The sequence below is a fragment of the Megalobrama amblycephala genome, linkage group LG5, assembly GCF_018812025.1.
Source record: "Megalobrama amblycephala isolate DHTTF-2021 linkage group LG5, ASM1881202v1, whole genome shotgun sequence".
NCBI classification, from domain to species: domain Eukaryota; kingdom Metazoa; phylum Chordata; class Actinopteri; order Cypriniformes; family Xenocyprididae; genus Megalobrama; species Megalobrama amblycephala.
In genome coordinates this window covers 20,367,579-20,380,808 of record NC_063048.1, presented here as the reverse complement: position 1 = coordinate 20,380,808, position 13,230 = coordinate 20,367,579, and the positions used below count along the sequence as shown (strand labels likewise).

At 36.5% G+C, this 13,230-nt stretch overlaps 1 pseudogene; it reads right to left on the bottom strand.

Moving 5' to 3' along the window:
* Positions 1 to 2,482: 2,482 nt before the first annotated feature.
* Positions 2,483 to 5,533, bottom strand: LOC125268159 (annotated as a pseudogene).
* Positions 5,534 to 13,230: the final 7,697 nt, after the last annotated feature.

The following is a 13,230-nucleotide window of genomic DNA, read 5'->3' as shown; positions in this document are numbered from 1 at the left end:
TATTCTGCTGTTATGAACAAAGTTATGTTCATTACATTATGAACAAACGTTCTTCCAGTAACGTTATTAGAATCTTAGTTCAGAGTTATCTGGTCTTTAAAAATATTCTCAAAATTCACAAAAATGTTACTTATGCATCGTTCATGCAAGGTTGCTTCTTGTCTCAGAAAATTCAGATAACATTCAAAGGTAACATTCCCATAATGTTTGCAAAATAATAAAATGGAATGTTTCCTTAATGTTAACGTAACCAAGAAAAAACATGAAAAAAAAAAAATCTTAAGCATTAGCAAAACTTTCACAGAACACATTTTGTTACCTGGGTATCTTTTGCAGAAATTCACACTTTCTCACTAAATAGGGTCATCTCTTAAAGGGTTAGTTCACCCAAAAATGAAATTGATGTCATTAATGACTCACCCTCATGTTGTTCCAAACCCGTAAGACCTTCATTCATCTTCGGAATACAGTTTAAGATATTTTAGGTTTAGTCCGAGAGCTTTCTGTCCCTCCATTTAAAGTGTTTGTATGGTAGACTGTCCATGTCCAGAAAGGTAATAAAAATATCCTCAAAGTAGTCCATGTGACATCAGTGGGTTAGTTAGAAGCTTTTGAAGCATCGAAAATACATTTTGGTCCAAAAATAACAAAAACTACGACTTTATTCAGCATTGTTCTCTTCCGGGTCTGTTGTCAATCCGGGTTCACGACTCCGCAGTGACGTTGCTGACGTAAGACGCTGCTGACGTGTTAGCGAGCTTCATTTACAGTCTGAGGGAGACGCACGCTGTATTCAAGCTATTCTACATTGTTTGTATTTTGGTATTGCTATATTTTTAAAAATGGCGCGTAAGTGTGCATGTCGCGGATGTCCTAATCGCCAAAAACAACGACGTAAAAGTGCATTATCAACGCCGACAGATGAAAGGATTCAAGGGAATCAGTTCAATGGAATCAATTCAATGGAAAGGATTCCAGAAGAGAATACAATGCTGAATAAAGTCTTAAACTGTGTTCCAAAGATAAACGGAGGTCTTACAGGTTTGGAACGAAATGAGGGTGAGTCATTAATGACATCATTTTCATTTTTGGGTGAACTAACCCTTTAAATATCAGGTCTACCAACAATGGCACTATCTGGCCATCTAAGTCTTGAAAAACAGCATCCTGCAGTGACATTTATACCATTGTGCATTCAAAAGTAAACATCATTGTTTACAGGTAAAGTAACTTAATATTTGATATGAATAATGATTATGATATATGAATAATGAATTTAAATTCAAAATAAAAATACTAATCTCCTAAAGCAGACTGTTCACCTTCAGAGATTAGAATGACCTGGTTATTGCGTCAAACAGCAGAAATGGAAAAATAAGTAAAAATCAGTTGTGCATATCTTTCTGCATATCTTTCATAAATACAATCTCAGTCTATCTGTAGTCTGTTATTTGGTTCATCAAGGATTTCTGGAAGTGATGTATTGTTGAATGAGTGTTTTAAAGGTGCCATTGAACATTTTTTTACAAGATGTAATATAAGTCTAAGGTGTCCCCTGAATGTGTCTGTGAAGTTTCAGCTCAAAATACCCCATAGATTTTTTTTAATTAATTTTTTTAACTGCCTATTTTGGGGCATCATTAAATATGAACCGATTCATGCTGCGGCCCCTTTAAATCTGGCACTCCCCCGCCCCCGGAGCTCACGCTTGCCTTTAACAGCATAAACAAAGTTCACACAGCTAATATAACCCTCAAAATGGATCTTTACAAAATGTTCGTCAAGCATGCTGCTGCATGCATACATCGGATTATGTGAGTATAGTATTTATTTGGATGTTTACATTGATTCTGAATGAGTTTGAGGCTGTGCTCCGTGGCTAACAGCTAATGCTACACTGTTGGAGAGATTTATAAAGAATGAAGTTGTGTTTATGAATTATACAGACTGCAAGTGTTTAATAATGAAAATAACGACGGCTCTTGTCTCCGTGAATACAGTAATAAACTATGATAACTTTAACCACATTTAACAGTACATTAGCAACATGCTAACGAAACATTTAGAAAGACAGTTTACAAATATCACTAAAAATATCATATCATGGATCATGTCAGTTATTATCGCTCCATCTGCCATTTTTCGCTGTTGTTCTTGTTTGCTTACCTAGTCTGATGATTCAGCTGTGCACATCCATACGTTAATACTGGCTGCCCTTGTGTAATGCCTTGAACATGAGCTGGCATATGCAAATATTGGGGGCGTACACCCCGACTGTTACGTAACAGTCGGTGTTATGTTGAGATTCGCCTGTTCTTCTGAGGTCTTTTAAACAAATGAGATTTATATAAGAAGGAGGAAACAATGGAGTTTGAGACTCACTGTATGTCATTTCCATGTACTGAACTCTTCTTATTCAACTATGCCAAGATAAATTCAATTTTTAATTCTAGGGCACCTTTAAAGCCACAGCACTTTAAGTTCAAGAGGACTTCCATCAAAGAGCAGAGAGGATTGCATGAATCCAGTACAGTAATGTGACAATGAAAGCCATCACTTGTAAACAAATGAAATATGCCTTATGCTACGCTCCAGTTAATTCACATCAATCATTATTACATTTAGGCCTTTAATAGTCTGGCACATGACCATTTATATTTGATTCAAACGTTCAAGGCTACACACTAGACTACATAAAGAGCCAAGGGGATATAAACTTTTAAACAGGATAATCAGTGTAAATTTTTATTATTTTGTTCTGAAGGGCAGTACTAAATAATTAAAAAATAAATAATAATAATAATAATAATAATAATAATAATATATATATATATATATATATATATATATATATATATATATATATAATAAGAAGAACAATTTACACTGATCATCCTGCTCAAAAGTTTACATCTCCCCTGCTCTTAATGTAGCGTGTGGCCTTCTTGAGCATAAATGAGTAATATAAAGATTTTACTTTCATTATCTGTGATAAATGAGTCTTACCACAGCAGCAATGTCTAGCTGGTACACTTGCCCGCTCCTTGAATCAAGATTGTGACATAAGTCAAAAAGACTGCGGCACTCAGATAACAGAATGCGGCAATGGCATGATATCCAACATCCTAAAGAGAGCAGAAGACAGAACAGAAGTGAGAACATATGTCATGCCCAGGGCTTTATTATTCATTGCCCTTAATAAACTATTAAAATATCTAGGTCTACATTTGAATTAATGTTGGTCTGAGAAACCAAACTTTGAACAAAAAAGTACAGTGATGGTACCAGATGATAATATTGTGGTACTTCAGAGAATTCAGAAATTATTACCATGGTTGTCTTCAAAACTATGTCCAAAAAACATGGTAAAACCATGAACTGATGTTTCTTACCAAGCCAGGCCAGATGCTGCTTTGGTTTATGACAGTAATAAATATGAAGAACCAAAGAGTGGTGATAAGGAAGCAGAAAAGGGACACAAACATGACCCAGCCCTGAGGATTGTCTGGGACCACATGGGTGGAGGCCACCAGGGTCCACACCAATCCACCAAACACCTGGAACAAACAAACACAGTAAACCTGAACACAGAGTCACTCATATAAAAACATGTATACATTTATGTAAGACTACAAACATAATCACTCATTAATCATTTCAATCATATCCGACTCTTGACATTCGCGAGAGGCTGTCCATACATTTTCTTGGTGATGACTTTTCTGGGGTAGGTCACCGGGTCTTACATAGTGTGGGACTCTCACACACATGTAATGTTTAAAGAATGTTAGACGAACATCCAACTAAAACGTTTCAGAAAAAAAGTTCCATGAACGATGTATAAATAACATTTTTGTGCTAAGATTTTGAGAACATTATTAAAGACCAGACAACTTTAAACGAACATTCTATTAACATTACTGGAAGTATCTTGACAGAACATTTGCCAAAGTTCAGAGAACGTTTACTGTTTGCTGGATACATTCAAAGGGTTGACATTTTATAAAACAGTATTTTATAACAGATGTGAATCTCAAACTCTCCCATTCACACAGCAGCTTGCATACAGTATTTGAGTCGATTGAATTCAAGTGCCTTTGCCCTCATCATCCGGCTTAGGCAGGATACTCCTGCTTCCTTTTAACTAATTCAATAGGCGTGGCAGGAATTTCTTATGAAATTATGTCACCTGATAGCTCCAAAATCAAGCAGCCAGAGCTTTTCACTGGATAACTTTGGGAGAAAATGATCTGCCTTCAATATGTGCATCAATAATGTGATACTCTTTTTTGTCTGGATCTAGCAGGTTATTCAAAAATACATAAAAAATGCAGTTCATACACACACAAAAATGTAGGTGCTGTAACTCTCTGGAGATTGTATAGTAATAAAAAAAAAAAAAAAAAAAATGCAGAAATTCTTGTACAGTAATACTGAAAAAAGTCTCATTCAATTGTCTCATAATCTTATTATTTCTTTCATTCAGGTCCATAATCTTAACTCTAAAATTCATGAAGTGATTACCCAATACTAAACTTGAGGGGACACATTTTATTCTTAGAAACATTTGTTCTAGTCTAGTCTATCATTGGTTTCTAAATATTGTATTGCCTTTCTCTTGTGTGTTCATGGTTCTCAAGAATGAGGGATTGTCACGTTATCCGTCCGTATTGGCATCCATCTAATTTGGCTTCAACTAAATGGAAGATAATTTTAGAATAGCTTTTTATTGGAAACATGGATTCTAACATCAACAACAAAAGATATGTGAAGAGTTTTCTCCTCCCTTTTCAAAGTTTATATGCCTGTTAATTTTGCTAGGCACAGTTATAACTAAGGTTAGCTGCATTTATTATTTGCATTTAACATTGTTTTTCCTCTGCCCTGCACCTATAGACCTAAAAAAAGGCCCGTAATAAAGCACAAAGATCCCTATAAACAGACAAGTTCCCTCATGAATGAAACTTGCAGTCAGAAATCATTTCACTGTAATTTATTTCACTATAATTCATTTCTTTCTCAATATTAAAAACCTATTTTGTGTCTTACATTGCAACTGCAAGGGTTTAGTGCTACTAGTGAGACTTGACACCAATTTCTTAGCTATCTGCTTAAGCAGCTGTCAAAAACACAATACATGCCATTTCTCATAAGTCTCTTAATGTTTCATAGTGACGAGGTGTGTTACAAAATAAAGTTTGATTAGCCAAGGTAATCCAAACGTTTATAGGAAATAACTGCCTTGACTCAACTGACACATGAAATTAACAAGAAAAAAGCAGCAGTTTCACCATGAACGATTTATCATCTGCAAATGTCTCAGACTCTTCTTACACTCTTCCTTTAACCCTGAGCTCTATTCAGTCACTCATCCAAATTCAAAACCACGAGGATTAAATAAATTAGGTTGTAGATCATTAAAGGAATGCATGATTTGATACTGGTTGCATACAAACTCTGGGATGAAGAGAATATCAGGCATAGTGGTGAAAATCTTAGTGCCACTGGGAATCACACTCACTGAAGAGTCCATTGTGTGTGTGTGTGTGTGTGTGTGTGTGTGTGTGTGTGTGTGTACTAAAGATTGTAAAAGATGAACTGAGACTTCTTAAACTTTTTCCTTATCCATACTGTCCCTCCCTATCCTGTTTTCTGCAATATTTGCACTTCTCATTATTCAAATATTAATTCTATAGAACACTTTGTGAGTTGACATAAACTGGTCAGATTAGATCTCAGGAAAAGAAATGTTTTTTCCAAGCTCAGTATTTCAACAACATGAATCTTTAGAAATGAAATGTTACATTTTTACTCATCAATGCATTTAGAGTACAATGTCATTTTGTTGGTGCATGTACCAACATATTACAGTAAAAAAAGTAAAAAAAAGTTGAAAAATCTATTAATATTGAACATAACACTAAATATATGTTTAGATTATGAAGGGCTGCAAGAAACATCTGACTGCAAGCAAGACAAATGAAAATATATATTATAAATTAACTTTAAAATCCAAAGAGACAATATTGTAATATTGGCAGTTATGATAAATTGATGTTTAGTTGCCTTCTGTTGTATTTACATTCATACAGCTGGAATCCACTCCGAATTTTTTGTAATATTACTTTGACGAAACTATTTTGACCAAAACTATTGTCACAAACTGAAAGTATAATGTAAGTTGCATAAGTGCAAGAGGTGTCCAGGTGCTACAAGATAATGCAAAGCCAGATTCATGACATCATTAACTGCAGGAAGTGAGATGTGGTTTTTATTGGATACAGGAGGATGTTGGGATCCATATTAGAAAAGAACCTTTGTGAATTGATGTGTTAGTACAGATTTTGTGTTGCTTATTTTCTGCATGATCACACCAAATCAGTGTATTTCTTTAATTTGAGTGAATTGCAGCAGTAAGAGTTTGAATGAATGTAAGTTTTCAGATTTGCATATCTTTGTGTATTTTTAAATCATGTATATGTGTGAATGAGTATCTGAGTAGCAGTGTTCAGTTCGAGATGATGTTCGAGCACATACTCTTGATTAGTTGTTTTTCTCCAGATTATTACATAAGTTCTCCATGAGTAATCTGTTGACTTAAATGTACAATAATACTGCAAAATTTGAACCTAAAACCTTCTGCCCTGTCTAGTACAAACAAACCATGTTTTTTGTACCCCATTAACACAATTTTTTTTTAGCAAAATATTTAATTCTAGAACACTCTGTGGTCATCTGAATACATTTCATTACTGGCTAGTGGATGTCATTTTTTAGTGGAGATTTTATGGATCCTGTCGTTTTTACAGGAAAGAAAAAAAACTAGCAGCTGTGATTGCCAGAATAATTCTGTAACAAATACAGCAAAATGTAAACATTTACAGACCAACCTGTAAAAACCTGTTTAAAAAAAAAAACAGTAAATCCAACAGCCCTTTTCTGCTGAATTAACAAGGCCACCCTGCTACTTAAATATATTTTGTAACTTTATCATATACTGACAAACACCGTAATGACACGTGTTAAAGAGAAAGCCACATGATGAATCACAAGTAGTTTTTTCCACAAGCTGAGGTGAATACTAATATATACTTAGTGCCCAGTGTCATTCACACAAATACAAAACACATCATGGTAACAACCCACTAAAATAATGCGGTAAACATTCATTTAACAACACATGATGTAATATAAATCCCTAATGTACATAACCGATGACAAAAAAATATGTTTCGATTACCTGTAACCCTGGTTCCCTGAGAAGGGGAACAAGATGTTATGACCGGTGTCTGAAGCATGTGTCTAAACGCGACAATGACACTGGCTGGCGACAGCCCATGATGTCACTACCAGTGCACTCAGGAAACTGAGTATAAAAGGAAGCCACGTCATCCATTTCTTTGTCTAAATTTTTAAAAATTTTATTTTTATGTATTTAACTTAGGTAAAAACCTTGGTTAAAAACTGGCACTATAAAGAAATCAAGAGATATAGGGGTGAGCCATCTACATCGACATCTTATGTGGAGATGTGCACTGACCACGAAGAAAAAAGATCAAACGGACCCGGAGGATAATGAACGGGGTTAAGAGGCAGGAACCGAGAAACTCAACAGAGGTATGCAGGTCAAGAGAAACGGACCTGCATTAAAGAGTGAGAAAATGTCAAGTAAGAAACGCAAATACAGAGACACAGTTTTAGCTAACAGCAGTCTCAAGCCCTCAGGAACTGCAGAAGAAGAAACAAATTATCCACTCCCATTCAGGCTTCCAAAAATGCACAGAAAGCATCATATTTGGTGAGGTCCCGCATAGCTAAAAGAGGCATGCCCCACACAACTGGAGAAAATCTGTGCTAACCTGTTGCCAAAGACATGGTAAACTATATACTCAGAGAGAAAGCTGCAAAACGCTGGACTCTCTGACAATACTGTGGCTCGTCGCATTGATTCAATATCTGCTGACATCCTCAGCCAGCTAATAAGCAAAATAAAAAACTGTGAATTCTTCTCACTGCAAGTCAATGAGTCTACTGATGTAGCGAATCTATCTAATCTTCTGGTGTATGTCCATTATTTATTCGAGAACACAGTCCAAGAAGATTTTATGTTTTGCCGTCCCCTTGCCACGTGATCAACAGGGGAAGGTGTTTTTAATTTGATGGATAGCTTTTTCAGAGTAAACTAAATTGACTTGATGCGCTGCATTGGTACAGACAGGGCGAAATCAATGACATCCGAAAAGTTGCACCATCAGTTTCCTGAGTGCGCTGCAGCATCCACCGAGAAACCCTAGCCACGAAAAACATGCCAGGTGAACTTTTGTCTGTACTTAATGACGTTGTGAAAATCATCAATTTCATCAAAGCTCGTCTGTTAAATCCACTGATTTTTAGCACTTATGCAATAAAAGTTCAGGAACTTTTTGTTCATAAACCATTTCACTTGTCTTCACACTTGTAAGACGACATCAGAAGCTGCCATACACTGTAAAAAAAAAATCCCAGTAAAATTTACAGTAAAAAACTGGCAGCTGTGGTTGCCAGAACTTTACCGTAAAAAATACAGTAGCAACGTAAAAAAAAAAATCTGTTAAATTTACGGTAAAACAACGTATTTCATTAACTTATATAAATGTTAATTTACCAACCTAATGAAGTACTAATATCTGTTTTGTACCTTTATAATACACTGACAGTCACCAAACACAGTGGTGATAAGAGTCACATGATGAATCAAAGTTCATCACTAGCAGCTTTTTCACAAGCTGAGAAGGACAATACTAACATATAGAAGGTGCACACAGTGTCATTCACACACACACTAAACACCATCATGGTAACATGCATGAAATTTAAAAAATGCAATAAACATTAATTTAACAACATTAGATGTAACATAAAACCCTAATGTACATAACTGATTAGAAAAAAATGAGAAAAACTAAGAGAAATATATCAAATGTGAAGTGTCACGCAGGGAATTGTGGGAATGTCAATTTACGGTTTTTCACTGTAAATTTTACAATGAATTGTTATTTTTCACTTCCAAAAACTGAATTTAACGGTATTTTACCGTAAAATTACATGTACCGTTAGATCTACTACAGTTATTCACCGTATATAGTAAGGAAACTTTCTGTAAACCAATTGACAGTTTTTCACCGCAGCATTTTTACAGTCTTTTACTGTTAAAATCACGGTCATTTTTTACAGTGTATTTGGCAGACATATTTTCCTCTCTGAATGAAATTTAAGTCTGCAGTGTCTTAGTACCACCATTTTCAATACCCAGGACAATGTTGAAGCACTTATTAAAAAGCTAGTTTTCTGGGCCAACTGGATAACTACAATCTCCACTGAGTGCTTCCTTCTAATATCGGAATTTTTGCAATCCCAGGAAGCTGTGCTAAGTGATTGTGTCAAAGGCCTCATAATTGAACATCTCAACCAGCTCAGCCAAAACCTGCAGACTTACTTCCCCCCTATGGACCAAACTTAGACATGGATTCGGAATCCTTTTGATGTCACTTCTCCAATCCCACATCTCTCATTTCAAGAGCAAGAACAGTTACTGGAGTTATCATCTGATGGTAGACACAAATACGTTTTAAAAATAAGTCACTGGTGGATTTCTGGGCTTCAGCAATGGTGGAATATCCAGGATTGTCAAAGCAAGCACTTAAAGTGTTGATGCCCTTTGCAACCACATACTTATGCGAGGCAGGCTTTTCTCCACTGACATTGTTGAAAACCAAATATCGACAAAGACTAGATGCTAAGAATTGATTTGAGAGTAAAACTGCCATCCATCTCACTAAAAAAATGTATGAAGCAATATTTTATTATTATTATTATTTGTAATGGAATTTATGTTTTCTAACATACAGTGAATATTTTCCTTGGTGTTCCTTGGTCAGCAAAAGTCTCTACACGTGACCTCAAAGAAATTATATGAGCTTTTTCTCGGGGAGCGGAGAACCCCACTATTAAGAGTTCTACAACACACCGGGGGGGTGGGTTGTGCCAACTACAACCACTCAACCCCAGGCCTGAAATGCACTTCAAAGGGAGCCTTCTACTGAAGGAACCCCAATATAGGCAGCTCAACCTTAAGCAAGTAGTGCGGCACAGCTCGGCCACTGCCTCCAGGGAAAGACCCTGGTCATGGTCTTTCAGCAGATCGGCCTGGCAAGCTTACAACACGACATTTATGTGCAAGGAAGACTTGGCCTGACCCGCTGCCGCGTATGCTCTGCCATTCAAACGCGACGTAACACACAGAGGCTTGGATGGCAGACCCAGAATCTTCAATGTCGATGCCTTACCCACAGAGAGATAGCTTGCCAGCATCTCTTACACAGAGGGCATCAATACATATCGCTCATCTAACCTGCAGCGAGCAACTTCACATCGCTCGCACCTCTAAAAGCTTACGCTGTATGTCTTACGCCTTCCCTATTCTACTTACCGAAAAAAATGGAATTGGTGCTGCGTTTGTTCCATAAGTAGAATAGGGAAGGCATATACAGCGTAAGCTTTTTGGAGAATAGTAAAATGCGGTTTTGGCGGAACCACTTGGAAGGCGATCATTTGTTTATATAAAGCATATACATTTACATTTTTTTAGAAAATGACAGATTGTTTCGCTAGATAAGACCCTTACTCCTCGTCTGGTATCGTTTAAAGCCCTTTGAAGCTGCACTGAAACTGTAATTTTGACCTTCAACAGTAGAGTCCATTGAAGTCCACTATAAGGAGAATAATTCTGGAATGTTTTCATCAAAAACCTTAATTTCATTTCAACTGAAGAAAGAAGGACATGGACATCTTGGATGACATGGGGGTGAGTAAATTATCAGGAGCATTTTATATGAAAGTGAACTAATCCTTTAAGGCTCCCTTTTGTACTTGTGTCGCACCAGTAGTGACATCATGGGCTGTCGCTGGCCAGTGTCATTGTTGCATTCAAACAGCGGTCACACTGGGGGCGTTCCTCACAGGGTCTTCCAGACCCAGTGCGAGATCCCATTCAAAAGGGAACTAAGAAGCAGCATAATTATTAAAATGAAAAACCATTCTTTTAATTTTACTTCTAATTAACAGGTTTTTACTGTAGCAGTCTTCTACAGTTAAAATTATGTTGACTCTATGCACCTATTAAAAATATTCAAAAAGATTGTTTAATGCACTTTAACTAGCAAGTTATCCACAGGCAGATTTGTATACTACAGTGATGCTCAGAGGGAAAACACATTAAGAGCACCATGCATGCATTTAGGTGAGCCCTTGAGTAAGTTGAAAAAGAAAAAAAAGAACAAATAAAGTGAATAGGTATTTCAGGTAGAAAATATTTACTATGTTGAAACAATTAAGGTGAATGTTTAACCATCAGATCCAGAGAGCTCAGTTAACAACAGAGCAGCATGCCTCTGTGTGTGTGTGTGTGTGTGTGTGTGTGTGTGTGTGTGTGTGTGTGTGTGTGTGTGTGTGTGCATGGTAAATATAATGTGTTTCACTGATAAAATTTAAGGTTTCACTAGCTTTTGCAATCCCAAACTAATAGTGATACACATCAGCTGGCTCAAGAGAGAGAGAGATGTCTGCAAACACACACACACTTACAAACACTCTCTCTCTTTCCCCAGGGTGAGAGGCTGTGTGTTGGACAGATCGGATCTTACAGAAACTTACCTTTGTCTGAGTGGCTGGCAGATCTTATGTCTGATGAAGACACACAAACACACACCTGGTTGCTCATGGGAACACTCGTAGTGTTGCACAGCTCCAAACAATACTTGTTTGTTTCTCTTCTGATCTGGTTACCTAAGGTAACAATGACATGAAATTTTTATGAACGATATGTTTATCTTTTGCTTCTCTAGTAGCCATGCTTCACAATCACTTTTGTGTAATAATAGGACTGTCAATCGATTAAAACACTGAATCGATTTAATTATATTAAGCTGACCAAGATATTGTGAAGATATTTGAATACATTACTGTGGCAGATGAAAACACTGAATAGATACAGGCTCATTTAAAATAGGCTGCATTCCACAGGAGCTTCTTTTTTAACCATCTTACACCACGAGTGTCAGGTTTGAAAGTATGTAAGTCTGTTGTGAGATAAAATTCAAAATATGATATGAAGTCACACTGTGAGGTGTAAGGTCCCAATTGCAGGATATAACAAGAAATACAGTTAAACACTGTAGAAAAAAATCTGTAGAAAAACGGATAGTGTCCTGGCGAAAAATGACCTGTACGTTTATGTTTACATTTAATTTTACATATCCTTCAGCCCTAAAATAGAACACAATAATATGCATAATCGAAATACTGGTGAAATAAAAAAAAAATGCCTTTTACCTTAAAAAAAATGGTGCAAAGTAGGGATGACCTACGAACTCTGTGACCTTGAGCATTGCTCCATGGGAATTGTGCCTGAAAATAATACACCGTGTTGTATATCGCTAAAGGTTGAGTAATTTAGCATGTCTCTTGTACAGGGTTTGGGATTTTAGGTATAACAGATCAAATGCTATTTTGAGCCCACGGCGACTTCTGAAAGCACACTTCTGGTTTTTTAAATAAAAGCATATTTGACTTTAGCTAAAGTGACTATCAACACAGGAACACACTTATACAAAGATACAGACTGTATTATACTAAAGGTATGAGTTTACACAAAGTCTCATTTACATTTATTTAAAAGAAAGTGTTAACTTTTGGAGATAAGTGTTGATTATCTCTAGCATCTACCGTCTCTGTCCAGACAGTGTGTGTGTGTGTGTTGACTTTGGGCTCCAATGCTTTTCTATCACCACAGCAGCCGGTCACCCGGGCGTGTCATCTTACTAACTCGGGTTTCCTGTGCAGTGGAGAAATATGAACACCCTGGAATCCCTCCCCTTCAGAAAGGCCCGAGACACACCTGCATACACGTAAATACTCAGTCTTCCCCAACAATGCACTGATGAAATCAATTGTCATATGACAACTTAATAAAGGCTTTTCTGTTTGTGTTGTCTTACAAATTGAGGATGGAAGAATAAATTATTTTAAGGTGTACCTTCACATGTAACTTCCAATCATGATCGGGATGTGCGTTGAACTATCAGGGGAAAAAACTCTATGTTAACGGATAGGGTGGAATTCTAGCAGGTTAATATTAAAAGATGGAATGTCGTCAGACCAGTTCTCTATTATTTCACCATAAACACTGGGAGT